General features: G+C 39.4%; 1 protein-coding gene across 5 annotated transcripts in view; it reads right to left on the reverse strand.

The window, feature by feature from the left end:
- marchf8 (membrane associated ring-CH-type finger 8) overlaps nucleotides 1-12,374 on the reverse strand; it is a 148,439-nt gene extending 136,065 nt beyond the window's left edge. The window contains exons 1-2 of one of the 5 annotated variants that reach the window (XM_031904974.1): nucleotides 12,085-12,374; nucleotides 363-469 (exon numbers count right to left, since the gene is read on the reverse strand). The gene's annotated coding sequence lies outside the window, so the exon portion shown is untranslated. The remainder of the gene's footprint in view (nucleotides 1-362; nucleotides 470-12,084) is intronic. The other 4 variants (XM_031904973.1, XM_012966348.3, XM_031904975.1 and 1 more) reach the window with 4 other exon arrangements.
- Nucleotides 12,375-15,519: the final 3,145 nt, after the last annotated feature.

Genomic DNA, 15,519 nt, shown 5'->3' on the forward strand with positions numbered 1-15,519 from the left:
TTAAGGGTATGGATACATAAGCAGCAATTCATTCACAAAACAATACCTCATGAAAAGGGTGTAGCTATAGGGGTGCCCCTTCAGTTGATGAATAGAGGTATACAGTAGGTGGATAGATGCTGTTTGGAAGACTAATGAGGACATAAGTGTTTGGGGTGATAAGGACAAAACTTTTCCTAAAAGCCTGTGAGACTCTATAGTCCTGACCTCCTCATAATGGCAGCTAAGGATTCAATATAATAGCAAATGGAACTCTAAATTACAACTTTAGCCTGTCAGCCAAAGGCAACAGCATGAGAGCTACAGTACAAATTGAAGATTGCTGTACTAAGCATGCCAAATACATTCTTCTATTATCATACCTGCCAACATCTTCAGATGTAAAATAAGGACATTTCTAGTCTCATCTATGATCAGCTTAGGCTGTGCCCTGATCCAACCCAAACCATCTCTGTCCTTTCCAATAAAACTGGGTAGAAAGAAAAGAATATTCAAAAGCAAATCCAGTTATATACTGAAAAAAATACTTCTCTAAGTGGGTTGTATCCCAGCATTTTTCCAAGCAACAAGCAGACACTTCACAAAATATGTGACACCTACAGAAAAGTAGTCACTCATTTACATGTGCAAAAGATCAAATTTACACCTAGATGATGCATAAATGATCCATATGCATAATATTCAGTCAGGCTAAATATGCACGTGAATATGCAATATGCATAATTTAACCTTCCTGCTTATAGAATATCAACATTTTAAATGGTTTGTACAGATAAGTATTTCAAGGCACCATGTGGAAGAAGTAAAAGAAAAGTAGCTCCCAGGTCCACTACTTTTAAAGAACTAAAGCTTAACAAAGAAGTAGACAAAACTGCTGCGCTTCAATACATAATGTATTGGGCTTTTTTTTTTTACAAGCACAGGCAATAAAAATCAATAAAATAAATAAATAAAATAAAAATCAATAAATAAATAAAAAAATAAATAAAAATCAATAAAAATCTGTGCCTCATACCCCCAGTAGCTCCCCATATGCTTTTCTGCTGATTCCTACAACATGCTCTCAGTTTTTAACAATTACCTGATATTAGGGACCAGTATACAAAATAAATATATATAATATAAGTCACAATACAAGATTAGAAGGAAGCAGAAACTTTTTTTTGGATTTATATTTGTATAAAAGCACGGAAAAACTAATTTTCACGAACAGCAGTCATTTATTAAAAGATCTGAACTGAAAAAGCATGAACGAAAAAAAGTCACAAAAATTTGACTTGTCGCATGATAACTGCGACTTTTTTATATTGTCACACAAAAGACAGCAAAAAAAAAAACAGCTAAAACCACAAAGCAAAGAACGATCTTTGTATTGTAAAAGGCACGTCTGCATTTACTTCTACATGTAGAGGTACATGTACAGCTTTTCGGATTCTGAATTGTCTTAGTTCAGTTGCATAATAAATCTCACGCTTTTTTTGCAAATTTTTTTGCGACAAAAAGCCTGACCACAAAAAATTGTGGTTTAGCAAATGCCCCCCTCAAATATAAATTCATTCAGATTCATATTACCTGACAACTCAGAAACCATTATATTCTGCATCAGAATTAAAGAATCAGTCCTGCAGCCTCAGCTTCTATGACAGAAGAACCTCATTTTCTACTTGATTATTTCAGATAACACCTAAAATTAGCTTTCCAACAGCTTCCCAAAGTGCACTGAGCATGTGCATTGTCACCAACACTCAAAAGATCCAAGATGGATGCCCCTGTGGAAAACTTTGAAATCTTTGATCATTACAGCATCTCATTTTTAAGTTTTAGTTCACCTTTACAATCAAATTTCAGATGTATAAATCTCTCGTCATTTGCTGGCACTAATAAAAGGATAATCCATAGCCCAGGTTACAGGAATGAGATATCTGCCTATCTCTTTAACCCTTGTACAGTAATAAAGAAGGAGCTGCTCCTTGCTATTTTTACATAGATAAAAAGTCCCAGTTTACTGCAATACTAAAACAGATATTGCTTTGCATGCAGTCAAGTTGTTCTTTTTTTAACTTCCCCAATAGAATCTGCCTTGTAGTAACTTTTAATTTCTATTACACTAACAAAAACTATGGAAAATCTGACTAATCGTCATCCATGCATATACAAGCTACAGCAGAAATCTGAGCATAGTATGGGAGACTACTATTACTACTACTAATCTCAGGACAGCACATTGCTTTATATAAATAACTGGGCCTATACAAGTTGTGTTGCCCTGGGTCACAACACTAGACAGGTCTGGGCTGGGATTCAAAATAGGCTCTGGGATTTCCAGAGGACCACCAGCCCACAAATAGTTACTGTCTATGGCATCTTACAGCAGCCCCTCTGGCATTTGCCAGAATCCACAGATTGCCAGTCTGGGCCTGACCCTAGAAATGCCTTGGCTGCATATTTTGTGTCTGGTCTAAAAGGCAGCCACAGTCTGGACACAGTGGACTGGCAGTCTGAGGATTCTGGCAAATGGCACAGGGGCTGCTATGGGATGCCACAGAGTCTATTGCAGTGTTTTTCAACCTTTTTTGGGCAAAGGCACACTTGTTTCATGAAAAAAATCACGAGGCACACCACCATTAGAAAATGTTAAAAAATGTAACTCTGTGCCCAGCAGCAGTGCCCCCCTAGTACATTGGTGCCAAGAGCAGTGCCCCCCTAGTACATTGGTGCCCAGCAGCAGTGCCCCCCAGTACATTGGTGCCCAGCAGCAGTGCCCCCCTAGTACATTGGTGCCAAGAGCAGTGCCCCCCTAGTACATTGGTGCCCAGCAGCAGTGCCCCCCTAGTACACTGGTGCCCAGCAGCAGTGCCCCCTAGTACATTGGTGCCAAGAGCAGTGCCCCCATAATACATTGGTGCCCAGCAGCAGTGCCCCCTAGTACATTGGTGCCAAGAGCAGTGCCCCCCTAGTACATTGGTGCCAAGAGCAGTGCCCCCCTAGTACATTGGTGCCCAGCATCAGTGCCCCCCTAGTACATTGGTGCCCAGCATCAGTGCCCCCCTAGTACATTGGTGCCAAGAGCAGTGCCCCCCTAGTACATTGGTGCCCAGCATCAGTGCCCCCCTAGTACATTGGTGCCAAGAGCAGTGCCCCCCTAGTACATTGGTGCCCTGCCTACGGCACACCAGGCAACATCTCGGAACAGTGGTTGAAAAATGCTGGTCTATTGCATAGACAGTCACTATTTATTGGGCTGCTGTGGGACTTTGGGCCTCCCAGGGCCTATTTAAATTCTCAGTCCAGACCTGGTCCTGGACCCCACTATTACTAACGATGGCCCTGTTTATATTATATATTAGGGCAATAACTTATTGTAAAAGTTAACACGAGTATGGAATCTATTATCAATAGTGCCTTTTTGCAATAATAATCCTTGCTAAGCTAACATAAATCCATATTGGTGGCAAAACAATCCTATCGTATTTATTTAAGGTTTAAATGATTTTTAGTAGACTTAAGGTATGGAGATCCAGTGTCTCCTTTTGTCTGTTTGCACCATATATAACTTGGGCACTGTATACATTTCTGTTGTGAAAACACATTTTCTGACTATAATAGGGAGTCTGCATGTAACTATATAACCATGATATGAGCTAATTGGAGAGCTGATATGAAATCTGATGTTTTGTAAAGCTGGCACCCAGTATACCCTGTATAATGTTGATGCAGTCAATAACTGACGTTAGGGGCATATTTATTGAGTCCCAGCACAAACCAACCCTCTACTAACAAACACTGACAACATTTCCAATCCTGTCTCCACTTCTAGATTTGGCGGAACTGAGCTTTGGCGTAATTATTTCTGACAGAATCAATACAGATTAGTAGAAGGCAAGACAAGCAGACGAGCCAAATGTTTACTAGACTGCAGCCTGCAGGGCAAATTCTAAAACATATACATGGTGGGGGGTATGATTTGACACATTTGTGCACACAGTGTTGTATTAAAAAAAAAAATTAAAATAATAAAACCTGTTATTTTGTCCTTTAAATGTAAGTGCAATTATTTTAAGCAGACCTTTATATCACAAATTTAAATTGCAAGCTTTTAGATTGTAAGCTCTTGTAGTCAGGGCCCTCAATAACCCTCTTGGTTATTGGTTGCTTTCTTTGTTTTCTTGTATGTTTATTATTATTTATTATTATTATTTATTTATTTTATTATTTATTATTTATTATTATTATTAGTAACATTTACTTATAAAGCGCCAACATATTCCGCAGCGCTGTACAATAAGTAGGTTTCATACATTGGACATACAGAGTAACATATAAAGAAATCAATAACCGATACAAGAGGTGAAGAGAGCCCTGCCCAAAAGAGCTTACAATCTACAAATGTATACATCAATATAATGTACAACACTGTGGAAAATGTTGGCATTTTATAAATACGTGGTAATAATAATTATTATGTTACACTCTATGGGACAGGGACCTTCTTTATGCCGTGTCTCTTAGGATGCACCACTTAATATTACTTACTGTATATATTTTTGTTCCTGTGTATATTTTTTTTATGTTTGTGCTTGCTGTTTGTGCTATTGCTGTTTGTGCTATTGCTGTTTGTTCACTGGTACGTCTATATTAATAAAGGTAATAATGAACCCCTTATTACAAAATATAAGCATATAGAAAGTTACTGCGGAGTTTCATGGCCAATTAAAAGGATGAGACCAAAGGCCAAGTGCTTTCATACAGGTTGTGGAAGGCCTTCTTACATTTTACAATACAGGGTAGATTGACACTAAGAACTCACCTATATATTACAGGATATCAGTGGCTTTTGTAAATTGTAAAGACATGACTACATACATAGAAATACAACAACAGCCAGGCCAGAAATACTTTAAAGATGGTGGTGTTGTAAGAAACCCATGCTATTGTGCAAGCACTTCTATTCATTCTCAGGAACTGAAACTTGAATGCTATGACTGAGACATGTTACCCTTTGAACCTTGGCACTGTACACTGGTTAGCAGCTGATTCAACACTATGTAAATTATAAGACAGCTGATTTACTGCCCTCACATTGCAATATGTATATTCGTCACCACACTGTTTTTACCTTCATTTTGTATCTTCCCTTGAAATTTTCTGTTGGATACATAAAGGGTTCATGCATCATTCATTTCTTTTTCTATACCCCAGTGTATAGCAATGTGTTCCTGAAACAGCTAACAGCTTTAGTGTTGCCTATGCTCAGGCTGGCTGCCCTCTTTATTGACTCTCATTGCCCCCACCCCCAAGTTTCTAACACCTTTCAACTGAGCTTTCCAAACAGTTTTTGCTTAAGCACCCTTTGTTGCTCAACATTTCAGCAGAACTGCCAGCCCATGAGTGCTAATGCACTAGAACGAGAAAGAGAGTCAGAGCATCTAATGCACTAGAGAGAGAGAGTAGCTAGTGCACTTTTGATTTGATTTAAGAGAGTGAAAGAGAGAGCAGCTAATGCACTAGAAAGAAAATGAAAAAGAGAGCAGCTAATGCACTAGAGAGACAGTGAAAGAGAGAGCAGCTAATGCACTAGAGAGAGCAACTAGTGCACTTGAGAGAGAGTGAGAAAGCAGCTAATGCACTAGAGAGAGCAGCTAGTGCACTTGAGCGAGAGAGAGAGCATCTAGTGCACTTGAGAGAGTGAAAGAGAGAGCAGCTAGTGCACTTGAGAGAGAGTGAGAGAGCAGCTAGTGCACTTGAGAGAGAGAAAGCAGCTAATGCACTAGAGTGAAAGAGAGAGCAGCTAGTGCACTAGAGAGTGAAAGAGAGAGTAGCTAGTGCACTAGAGAGTGAAAAGGAGAGCAGCTAATGCACTAGAGAGTGAAAGAGAGAGCAGCTAGTGCACTAGAGAGTGAAAGAGAGAGCAGCTAGTGCACTAGAGAGTGAAAGAGAGAGCAGCTAATGCACTAGAGCAGTGCTGTCCAACTTCTGTGGTACCGAGGGCCGGAATTTTTCCGGCCTCCGTGGTGGAGGGCCGATAATGGAAGCTAGTTTTGACCACTCCCCTTTTTAAAACCACACCCATGTTATTGCATGACCATAGCCATATTAATGGTGGTAGTACAGCAAAAACCTGCCATACTGTGCCTTCCCTACCCTGCCTTACCCTGCCTGTGTGTGCCATACTCTGCCTGCCCTGCCTGTGTGTGCCATACTCTGCCTGCCCTACCCTGCCTGTGTGTGCCATACTCTGCCTTCCCTATCCTGCCTGTGTGCAATACTCTGCCTGCCCTACCCTGCCTGTGTGTGCCATACTCTGCCTGCCCTACCCTGCCTGTGTGCCATACTCTGCCTGCCCTACCCTGCCTGTGTGTGCCATACCCTGCCTGCGTGTGCCATACTCTGCCTGCCCTACCCTGCCTGTCTGTGCCATACTCTGCCTGCGTGTGCCATACTCTGCCTGCCCTACCCCGCCTGTGTGTGCCATACTCTGCCTGCCCTACCCCGCCTGTGTGTGCCATACTCTGCCTTCCCTACCCTGCCTGTGTGCAATACTCTGCCTGCCCTACCCTGCCTGTGTGTGCCATACTCTGCCTGCCCTACCCTGCCTGTGTGCCATACTCTGCCTGCCCTACCCTGCCTGTGTGTGCCATACCCTGCCTGCGTGTGCCATACTCTGCCTGCCCTACCCTGCCTGTGTGTGCCATACTCTGCCTGTCCTACCCTGCCTGTGTGTATGGCAGCCTACAGTGACACAATGCTGGCACTGCTCCTATAGTCTGCACAATAACTATATATTAAAAAACTTTTTAATTGCAGTACCACCACAGTATATGTTCTTTTTATAGTGTGCAGGGTGTATTTGTGGGTTTCTACTGCTCCTACAGCAGTGGGAGGTGTGAACAGGGGAACAATGTGGGTGATTACAGCCTGAGCCTGATGTGTGAACACTGCAGGGGGTGAACAATGGGATTTAAAGGTGTGAACAACACAGTGGATTACATTTTTAGACAATACAGAGGGTTTACAGCCTGAATCTGAGGGGTTAACCATACAGGGGGCCAGTACTGATACCATTTAAAGCTTACACAAAGGTAAGCCATCAAAGCAGCCAGACAGGTGGGGGGTCACACAGAGGGGGGTCGCGGGCCGCCGGTTGGACAGCACTGCACTAGAGGGAGAAAGAGAGAGCAGCTAATGCACTAGAGAGTGAAAGAGAGAGCAGCTAATGCACACGAGAGAGAGAGAGAGAGAGAGAGAGAGAGAGAGAGAGAGAGAGTGAAAGAGAGAGAGCTAATGCACATTTAGTTTCAGAAAGGAACAAAAACAGAAGAAAATAACAAGAGAAAGGGGGCCTTTATGGGACTGTATGGCAGCAATTCCCTGTCCTGGGCTACACATGCAATTTTTAACTTAACTCCATTTTTATATTCTGCCAATTTCTCTCTATGGCACAATGAAGCCAATGTATAAATTGATATATATATTGATTTTGGCCAGGTATTTCTTTCCACATAGCAATTTCCCATTCCCATCAATAACTTCTCCTTCCTCATGATGCGCTGCATCATTGAATTTGAATATTAAGGTAAACGTAATGAAGTGGGGCACCACTGATGGCAAGAAACCAAGCTCAATTCCAAGCAATGACACAATTTTGTATTTCTGCAGCATATTTCAGCGATGTGTGGTAGTCACCATTGTGTAAGCATTACAATTTATACTCATGAAAAGTTAATGGCATCTTTCAGCTCACGCCATTAGAATTTCATGTGTTTGCTATTTGGGCAAAATGCAATTACTTTCAATTAGTGCAGAATTATGCCACTGAGGTAATAGTTAAAAACGCCATACCAAGGCACATTAGTACTGGATTTGGAATTCAGCCAGGTACTGCCCCAAGTCAGCACTAAGCAGAGTAAAAATACTTTCACTCTATGAGGTTACTGGTCCTTTAAAACTGAAACCTTGTGCTTCAGGAGCTATATGACTTGGCAATATTTTCATGCCTATACCAGTAACTATACATTCCCTTTCCCTGATGGCTAGAATATCTGCATATAGTTATCACTGTCCTGGAACTCCCTTACATACAAGGATATGCTGTTACCAGAAAGCTGTCACACCTGATATACTGCCCACACAGGAATCATGGGCAGTAACTGTATGCATATTTTTTTTTTTTAATATAGCGCTACTTATGTATGTAGCACTGTACATCAGGACAATAAATTAACAGAACTAACAGGAGTCATTACAATAATAAATACAAACTACAGCTGTATTAAAGATTAAAGGGGTTGTTCACCTTAAAATTAACTTTTAGTATGATGTAGAGAGGGCTATTCTGAGACAATTTGCAATTGGTCTTAATTTTTTACTATTTGCGGTTTTTAAATTATTTAGCTTTTTGTTCAACAGCTCCCCAGTTTGAAATTTCAGAAGCTATCTGGTTGCTAGGGTCCAATTTAACCTAGCAACCAGGTAGTGGTTTGAAAAAGAGACTGTAATATGAATAGAGGAATATAAAATAAAAAGGATAAGTAATAAAAAGTAACAATAACAATAAAATTGTAGCCTCACAGAGCAACAGGTTTTTGGCTGCTGGGGTCAGTGACCCCCAATTGAAAGTTGGAAAGCGTATGGCAAATAATCCAAAAACTATAAAAAATAGAAAATGAAGACCAAGTGAAAAACTGCAGGTCATTCTATAACATACAAAAAGTTTACCAGAAGGTAAACCACCATTTTTTTTTCTTAACAAAACATATAACAATACAGTAAAACGTACAATGCTATGATCAGGTAAACTACCACTTTAGGGCTCTGGCACACAGGGAGATTAGTCGCCCGCGACAAATCTCCCTGTTCGCGGGCGACTAATCTCCCAGAGTTGCCATCAGTCGCCAGTGGGATGGCACACGCGGCGGCGCGATTTCTGCAAATCATCAAAAATGCTTTGCGAGACAACTTCGCCGATTTGCCGAAATCGCCTGCGCAGCGTGTGCCATCCCACCGGCGACATACATTGTCGCCGGTGGGATGGCAATTCGGGGAGATTAGTCACCCGCGAACAGGTAGATTTGTCGCGGGCGACTAAACTCCCCGCGTGCCAGAGCCCTAAGTAGGAAGTGCCAAAAGACAAGAGGATTGAGGTTCTTGGGTTAGGCTCGTGTGCGGGTTAAGGTTTTGCAGGTTAGGGTTGAGTGCGGGTAGAGTTTTTCCTGACCCACACATCACAAAAACATGGCAACGATCAAGCTGTGTAAAATGTTTTACACCTAAAATGGTGCTATAAGCTATTTATCAAGTTGTGCGATTCTCCTTATTATCGTGATTTAACACAGCTCATCACCACTTCTAAAATGAATAAACCAAACCCTTTTCAAAGTTAAAAGTGATGATATATGTTTTGAGTAACATATACCATTTTTTTAAACCTCCTTCTAATCCATTAAAGTCAATGGAGCCGAAGAGAAATCATTCAGTAAAAAGAGGTGTAATTTATCAAGGTGTGTAGTTTATAAAGGTGTGTATTATGATTTATTCCGGAAATGTATATAATAGCTGTACTCCACCTCGGTATTAACTAGGACATGTTCAGTCAGAGAAAAAATGATTGAGCATCAATTTTTACACTAGCATTTTACATTCAGCTTTGCACTCATTACACAGCTTGAGAAATAGACACATAATCTGATGCAGTATAGCATGGCAGTAAAGCAGTGAAATATGGTGCCTTCTGATACACTTTTCACACAGCGCAATAAATATACACTGAAGGGCAGATTTAGCAAAACATTGATTAGAGATAAGCGCTCACTACAGAAAAAACTCACCATTTGATAAATACACTTCTAACAATCCCATAGGAATTGATAGAAAGAGGGTGAGTTTTGCTGTGATGAGTTCTAAACTCACATTTTGATAAATCTGCCCCTTGTTGAGGTGGATGACTAAGTGGGGACACATGAGTTTTTTTTTTTGCTAAATGCAAATCTTTCTTAAGGACTACAAATCTTGATTTGACCCACATTATGAATCCTGGATGTGGCACACCCCCATAATATAATGCAGTTTATATGCAATGCCAAAAACTCATGAAGGACATAAAGGATACATGTTTCATGTGCATGTACACAAAGGGGGTAAATCATACCTTCCAATGGCCCTGTTTCTTGCAGGACAGTCCTGCATCTCAGACCGAAAAAGAGACAGGGCTTCATTGAGAAGTGGGCAGAGTTTGAGCAGATTGGGAAAAGTAAGGGTATAACTGGGGCTAGAAAGAGGACGTGAGGCAAGCACTAATTTGTTGCTCTTTTAATAATTCAGATAATGGGACATATGGTAAACTATTTTTCATTTCCATCAGTTTTCATTTTCAAAATAGGTATAGGATTCATTAGCCGAAAACCCAGTATCCAAAAAGCTCAGCATTACAGGAAGGCAATGTTTAGATGATTTAAAGGTATGGGGTTCCAAATTATAGCAATCCTTTATCCAGAAAAAAAAACAGGTCCTGAGCATTCTGGATAACAGGTCACGTACCTTACAAATGTTAAAACCTTTAGAAACATTTTACATTGAAAATAACAATCATAATCCACATGCTCAGTGAAATACAAATGACAATGAAACACTGTGTCAAATAAACAGAATTATTATAGTTATTTAAAGTTTAGACCACAGAAGAGAAACTCGTGTCATTGGCAAAGAACCAACGTAGAAAGGATGATGTCCAATCCAGTCACCTGAAGTACCTTATAGGGGGATGGCAAGAGGGGACATTATAACTAGAGATTCACCGAATCCATAATTTTTTTTAATTAGCCAATTACCAAAATAAATCTGAACTCTGTTTTACATATTTAAATGAGGGAAAAATGAAAAATATGACTCCACACAGATATTGGTAACATACTAATAAAAAGGATAGTGACACATTCCAGGATTTAATTGTTACGCGTCAGTATGCCTACATATATCCTAGTGCTACAATCTATCCTTCTTATAATGACCCCCCTGCCTCCCCCAGCTGTGTCACTCTCCAACACAGCTTGAAGTGGAACAGCTTCATGAGCAACTGTGCAAGCAGGGCGGGACAACCTTTTGATAGGCTGGAGGACAAATGTAACAATGCCCCAGCCTATGAGAACATTGGCCTGCCCCCAAGGCACAATGTACATCTAGAAGATGCTCAACTTCAAGCCACATTATATAGTGCAAAGAATTTAGTAAGTATTGAGCTGAAGAAAGAGAGAGGAGGACATTAGTTAGAAAAGAATATCAGCGCTAGGGTTTATACATGCATAGTGACAAGTTCCTGTTAAAATTGGAACCGTATCACTACCCCTTTAAGAGTGTGTAATATAATGCATACAATAAGGAGAAATGAAATTAGGCACCAACAGGACACTGAAAACTAGCACTGTGATAATCCCATGTTAGAGCAGCTGCAAGCAACTGTTCATCAAAGTGAAAGATCTGTCAGTGTGTGTCGGTGGGGCTGTGATCTGTTACTGGCACGCAACCTGTGGGTCAGAGGCGTCACTGAGAAACCTAGTAAATATTCATTTTCTTTGTTGCTTTACCCTTTCCCATGCATTTAGGTTTTAGATCTATATTTAGTAGGATAGGGGCAAACCTGGAGGAAGATAATTCCATAAAAACCTATTAAAAAAACACACAATAAATAACACATAGACTACATTTTAAGCATGTAGACCAATACAATCATTTCCATACATATACTGTATGAACCTGGTAATAGTAGCAGCACAGTATTGTGCAGAAGGAAGTGAGATGAGAATATGGCTTCATGAAGGAAAGTATCAGCACAGACAGAGAGGAATGCATATGGTGCACAAATACATTACACTAATTCAGAGTTTAGAATGAATAGCAACATGTATAATATATACACATTGCAAGATAGACAGAACACAACCGCCACACTAACAAATGGATTAAATCTGCACTATTTCATTTTCAGATTGCATAAAACACAAATGAGGCTGTGCATTTTATATAGGCAAGAAGCAACATAATAAACATGAGAGCCATTAAAAGTCACATTCCTTGTAAACTCTTAGTACCGACCTGCCAGCAGCATCAATCTCTACAGTGGTTCCACGTCGCTGACAGGTAAATAAAGAGCGATCCCGCTGTCACACAAGGACTGGCTGCCGCCACAGCAGATTCCTCCGTGGAACAGGGATGTACATTCCACTGTCTGTTGACGAACAGAGGAGGAAAAAAAGCTTCCGCATTGGACCACACCCACCGCACGCATAATCCAATCACAAGGAAACTTTACACTGAGGAAGTGCAGTTCTGCGCGTAATTGGCGGTCGCTAGGTGTCGCTAGTTTTTGTTTTTCAGCTTTTCAAAGGTGATTTTTTTTTATTTATTTTATTCGACTAGAAAAACAAAATAAATAACGTAAACAACAATATCCAAGACAGATATTAATATAGCAGGTATCGCAGAGTTAATACATATTTCATAATGAATGCATAGTCGCTAGTTCTTCAGTCATCTGTTTTGTTATAATTATATGTTGCTTGGTGCTGCTGTAATAATAATGACTAGAATTTTAGTTTATATAATGGGCAGGTCCGTCAAAGGATGGGCAGGAAGGACTGCAATAGGGGCCTGTCAGGTGTTGAGGCTAGGAGTTAGGCGAAATGGGCGGGGCTATCATCTAAAGGGGACTGGTTGGGCGGAATGGGGTGTGGTCAGTATATTTTTGGTGGTGCAAAAAATGTTTCAAAGTTGCAACTTTCCAACATTAATTGAACTTTTCAGTGGTTTTAAGGTTACTACTACTGAATAATATGTCTGTGCATTTCTATGCTTTGTGCTGCTTGTTCTAAAATAACAATAAAGCAGAAGCCAGCTGATTAAGAGACCTAGAATAGAACTGTCTTCTACTAATTTATTTCAAGAGTCAGAACCAGAAGTTAGAGCAGAGAGCAGGGAGGGATAAACAAATCAATTGCAATTACATTAACAAATAACTGAACCACTGAAAATGTTTAATTAACGTGAATCTGAAAGTTGAACTACATGAAAAAACAGTTTTTGGGTAGAGTTTGCTTTAAAGATTCTGCTACTTTGTTCATTGACAGAGCAGTTCTGGAGTGCTCCTTTAGCTAATGTGTACTGAATCACTATTAGCTACCTTAAAGCCTGGATGCAGGTATTGCATTCTTAGTGCTGTCAATTATAAATGAGGTCTGTTATTTTTAACTTGTAATTGTCTATGTTTGGCCACATGGGCTGATTTACTTATTTTGTATAGTGGACTTATTTTGAGTTTCAATCGAGTTTCTGGGGACAGAACATTCATTCATTATGATCCATAAATGTAGTGTTTGTAGATATACTTGCTGTTCTGGTTTCCACATCAAGACTCTTTTTACGAGGTAGTGAATCTAACACCATGCCTAACTCTTCTCTTACAGATGAACCTGGCTCCATCTATGGTGGTGTTAAATTGCATTTATTGTACATTTACTTGACTTTTCTGACATACTATATGTTTGAGGGCCAGAGTTTACTAAAACAATGTCATACAGGTATAAAAATACAGAGATCTAACTTTATTTTATTATAATAAAACATGGTGAATATTTTTGCACTGGTTTAAAGGGGCTGTTTACCTTTGAGTTAACATTTAGTATGACAGAACGATATTCTGAGACAATTTGCAATTTGTCTTCACTTTTTATTATTTGTAGTTTTTTAATTTGTTTGGAAGTTTGGAGTTTCATTAGCTATCTGGTTGCTAGGGTCCAAATTACCTTAGCAACCAGGGAGTGGTTTAAATAAAATACTGGAATATAAATAGGAGAGGGCTGAATAGAAAGATAAGTACTAAAAGTAATAATAACAATATACCTTTAGACTCACAGAGCAGAAGTTTTTTGGTTGCTGGGGTCAGTGATGAAGACCATTCGAAAAGTTGCTTAGAATTGGCCATTCTATAACATAACAAAAGTTAACTTTCAAGGTGAATCATCCCTTTATATATTTTCAATTGAGATAGAGTAAATGACACATCTTCCTCCCATAGTGGCTCTCTAGACTAAATAGTATGAGCGCCAGCGGTCACGTTAAAATATATTGTTTTAGTTTTATTTTTAATGCACAACATCCACCTATGTTGAAAACAGAAGAGTTAAATAAATAATTTAACATAAGAATATACGTTGGGAGTAGAAAGTCATGCCTTTTTGCCCCCTAAAAATTGCAGTGATAATTACCAGGGGGCACACAGATTCTTCATCACTCATATATACTGGGGTCTACACCCCCCCCCCCCGCAGTGTTCCAGTAAGTAGATATATTGTAGAGGTATGGGATCCCTTATCCAGAAACCTGTTATCCAGAATATTCCAAATTATGGAAAGGCCATCTCTCATAGACACCATTATAAGCAAATTATTTCAATTGTATAAAATGATTTCCTTTTTCTCTGTAAATATAAAACAATACCTATGTACTTGATCCTAACTAAGATATAATAAATGCTTATTGGTGGCAAAACAAGCCTATTGGGTTTAATCAATATTTAAATGATCTTTAGCAGACTTAAGTTATGGAGATCCAAATTATGAAAAGATCCCTTATCCAGAAAACCCCAGGTCCAGAGCATTCTGGATAACAGGTCCCATCCATGTATATAAGAAATAAACCAAGACCCAGTGTTCTAGTATATCAATTCTTAGTCTTTAACAGATAAGATTTGTCTATGTAATTAAAGCTTATACCTGAACTTAACTAGCATGAACCCATGTTGATGGCAAAACAGTCCAATAGGGTTTAAAGGTTTTATAGTAGCCTTACAACAGTGCTCCAACCCGAGGTCCCCTTGAGGTTTCCATCATCCCTGTTAAAGCAATTGGCCTTCAGCCTTTGGCGTTTTTATGCTCATGGAATCCCTTAGCCACCTTATACTTATAACAGGGTTATTATTCATTATATGATGCAAGTTTCGTTTGCTTTTCCCGACACAGCACCATAAAAGCTAATTACATATTTAAGAACATTATATCTACAATGCTCATAAAGGCTGTACACTCAGGATATAAATGACTGAATATGCTTTTATTTTGTTTGTGTACTTACTGTAATATTGGAACATGCTTAATCTCTTAGATTCACAGAATGATCCTTTTTCACAGACAGGGACATGAACTGTAACATAAACATGATGATATAATGCTAGCAAGTAATTATCAGCCATTAAATCTTTCAAATAGCTCTCTTCTTCATGCACAGATAGAAAGCAACAATTCTATGTTGCATGCTGTTATTACAAATGGAAAATAAGAGCCATTTCAGGTAAAAGTACTTAATATGTTGACATATGCTAAATACTATTCAAAAAGAATAATAGAAAAATAGAGACAGAATGTTAATTTTTTTTTTACCTTTATAACCTTGTTTTAAACAATGTTCAGTAATACTTATGTTAGCAGTTATATCCTATAGTGGCTGCAGTCTGCAAAAACAACCCCAACCTTGACA

Source organism: Xenopus tropicalis, chromosome 7, assembly GCF_000004195.4.
Source record: "Xenopus tropicalis strain Nigerian chromosome 7, UCB_Xtro_10.0, whole genome shotgun sequence".
NCBI lineage: Eukaryota > Metazoa > Chordata > Amphibia > Anura > Pipidae > Xenopus > Xenopus tropicalis.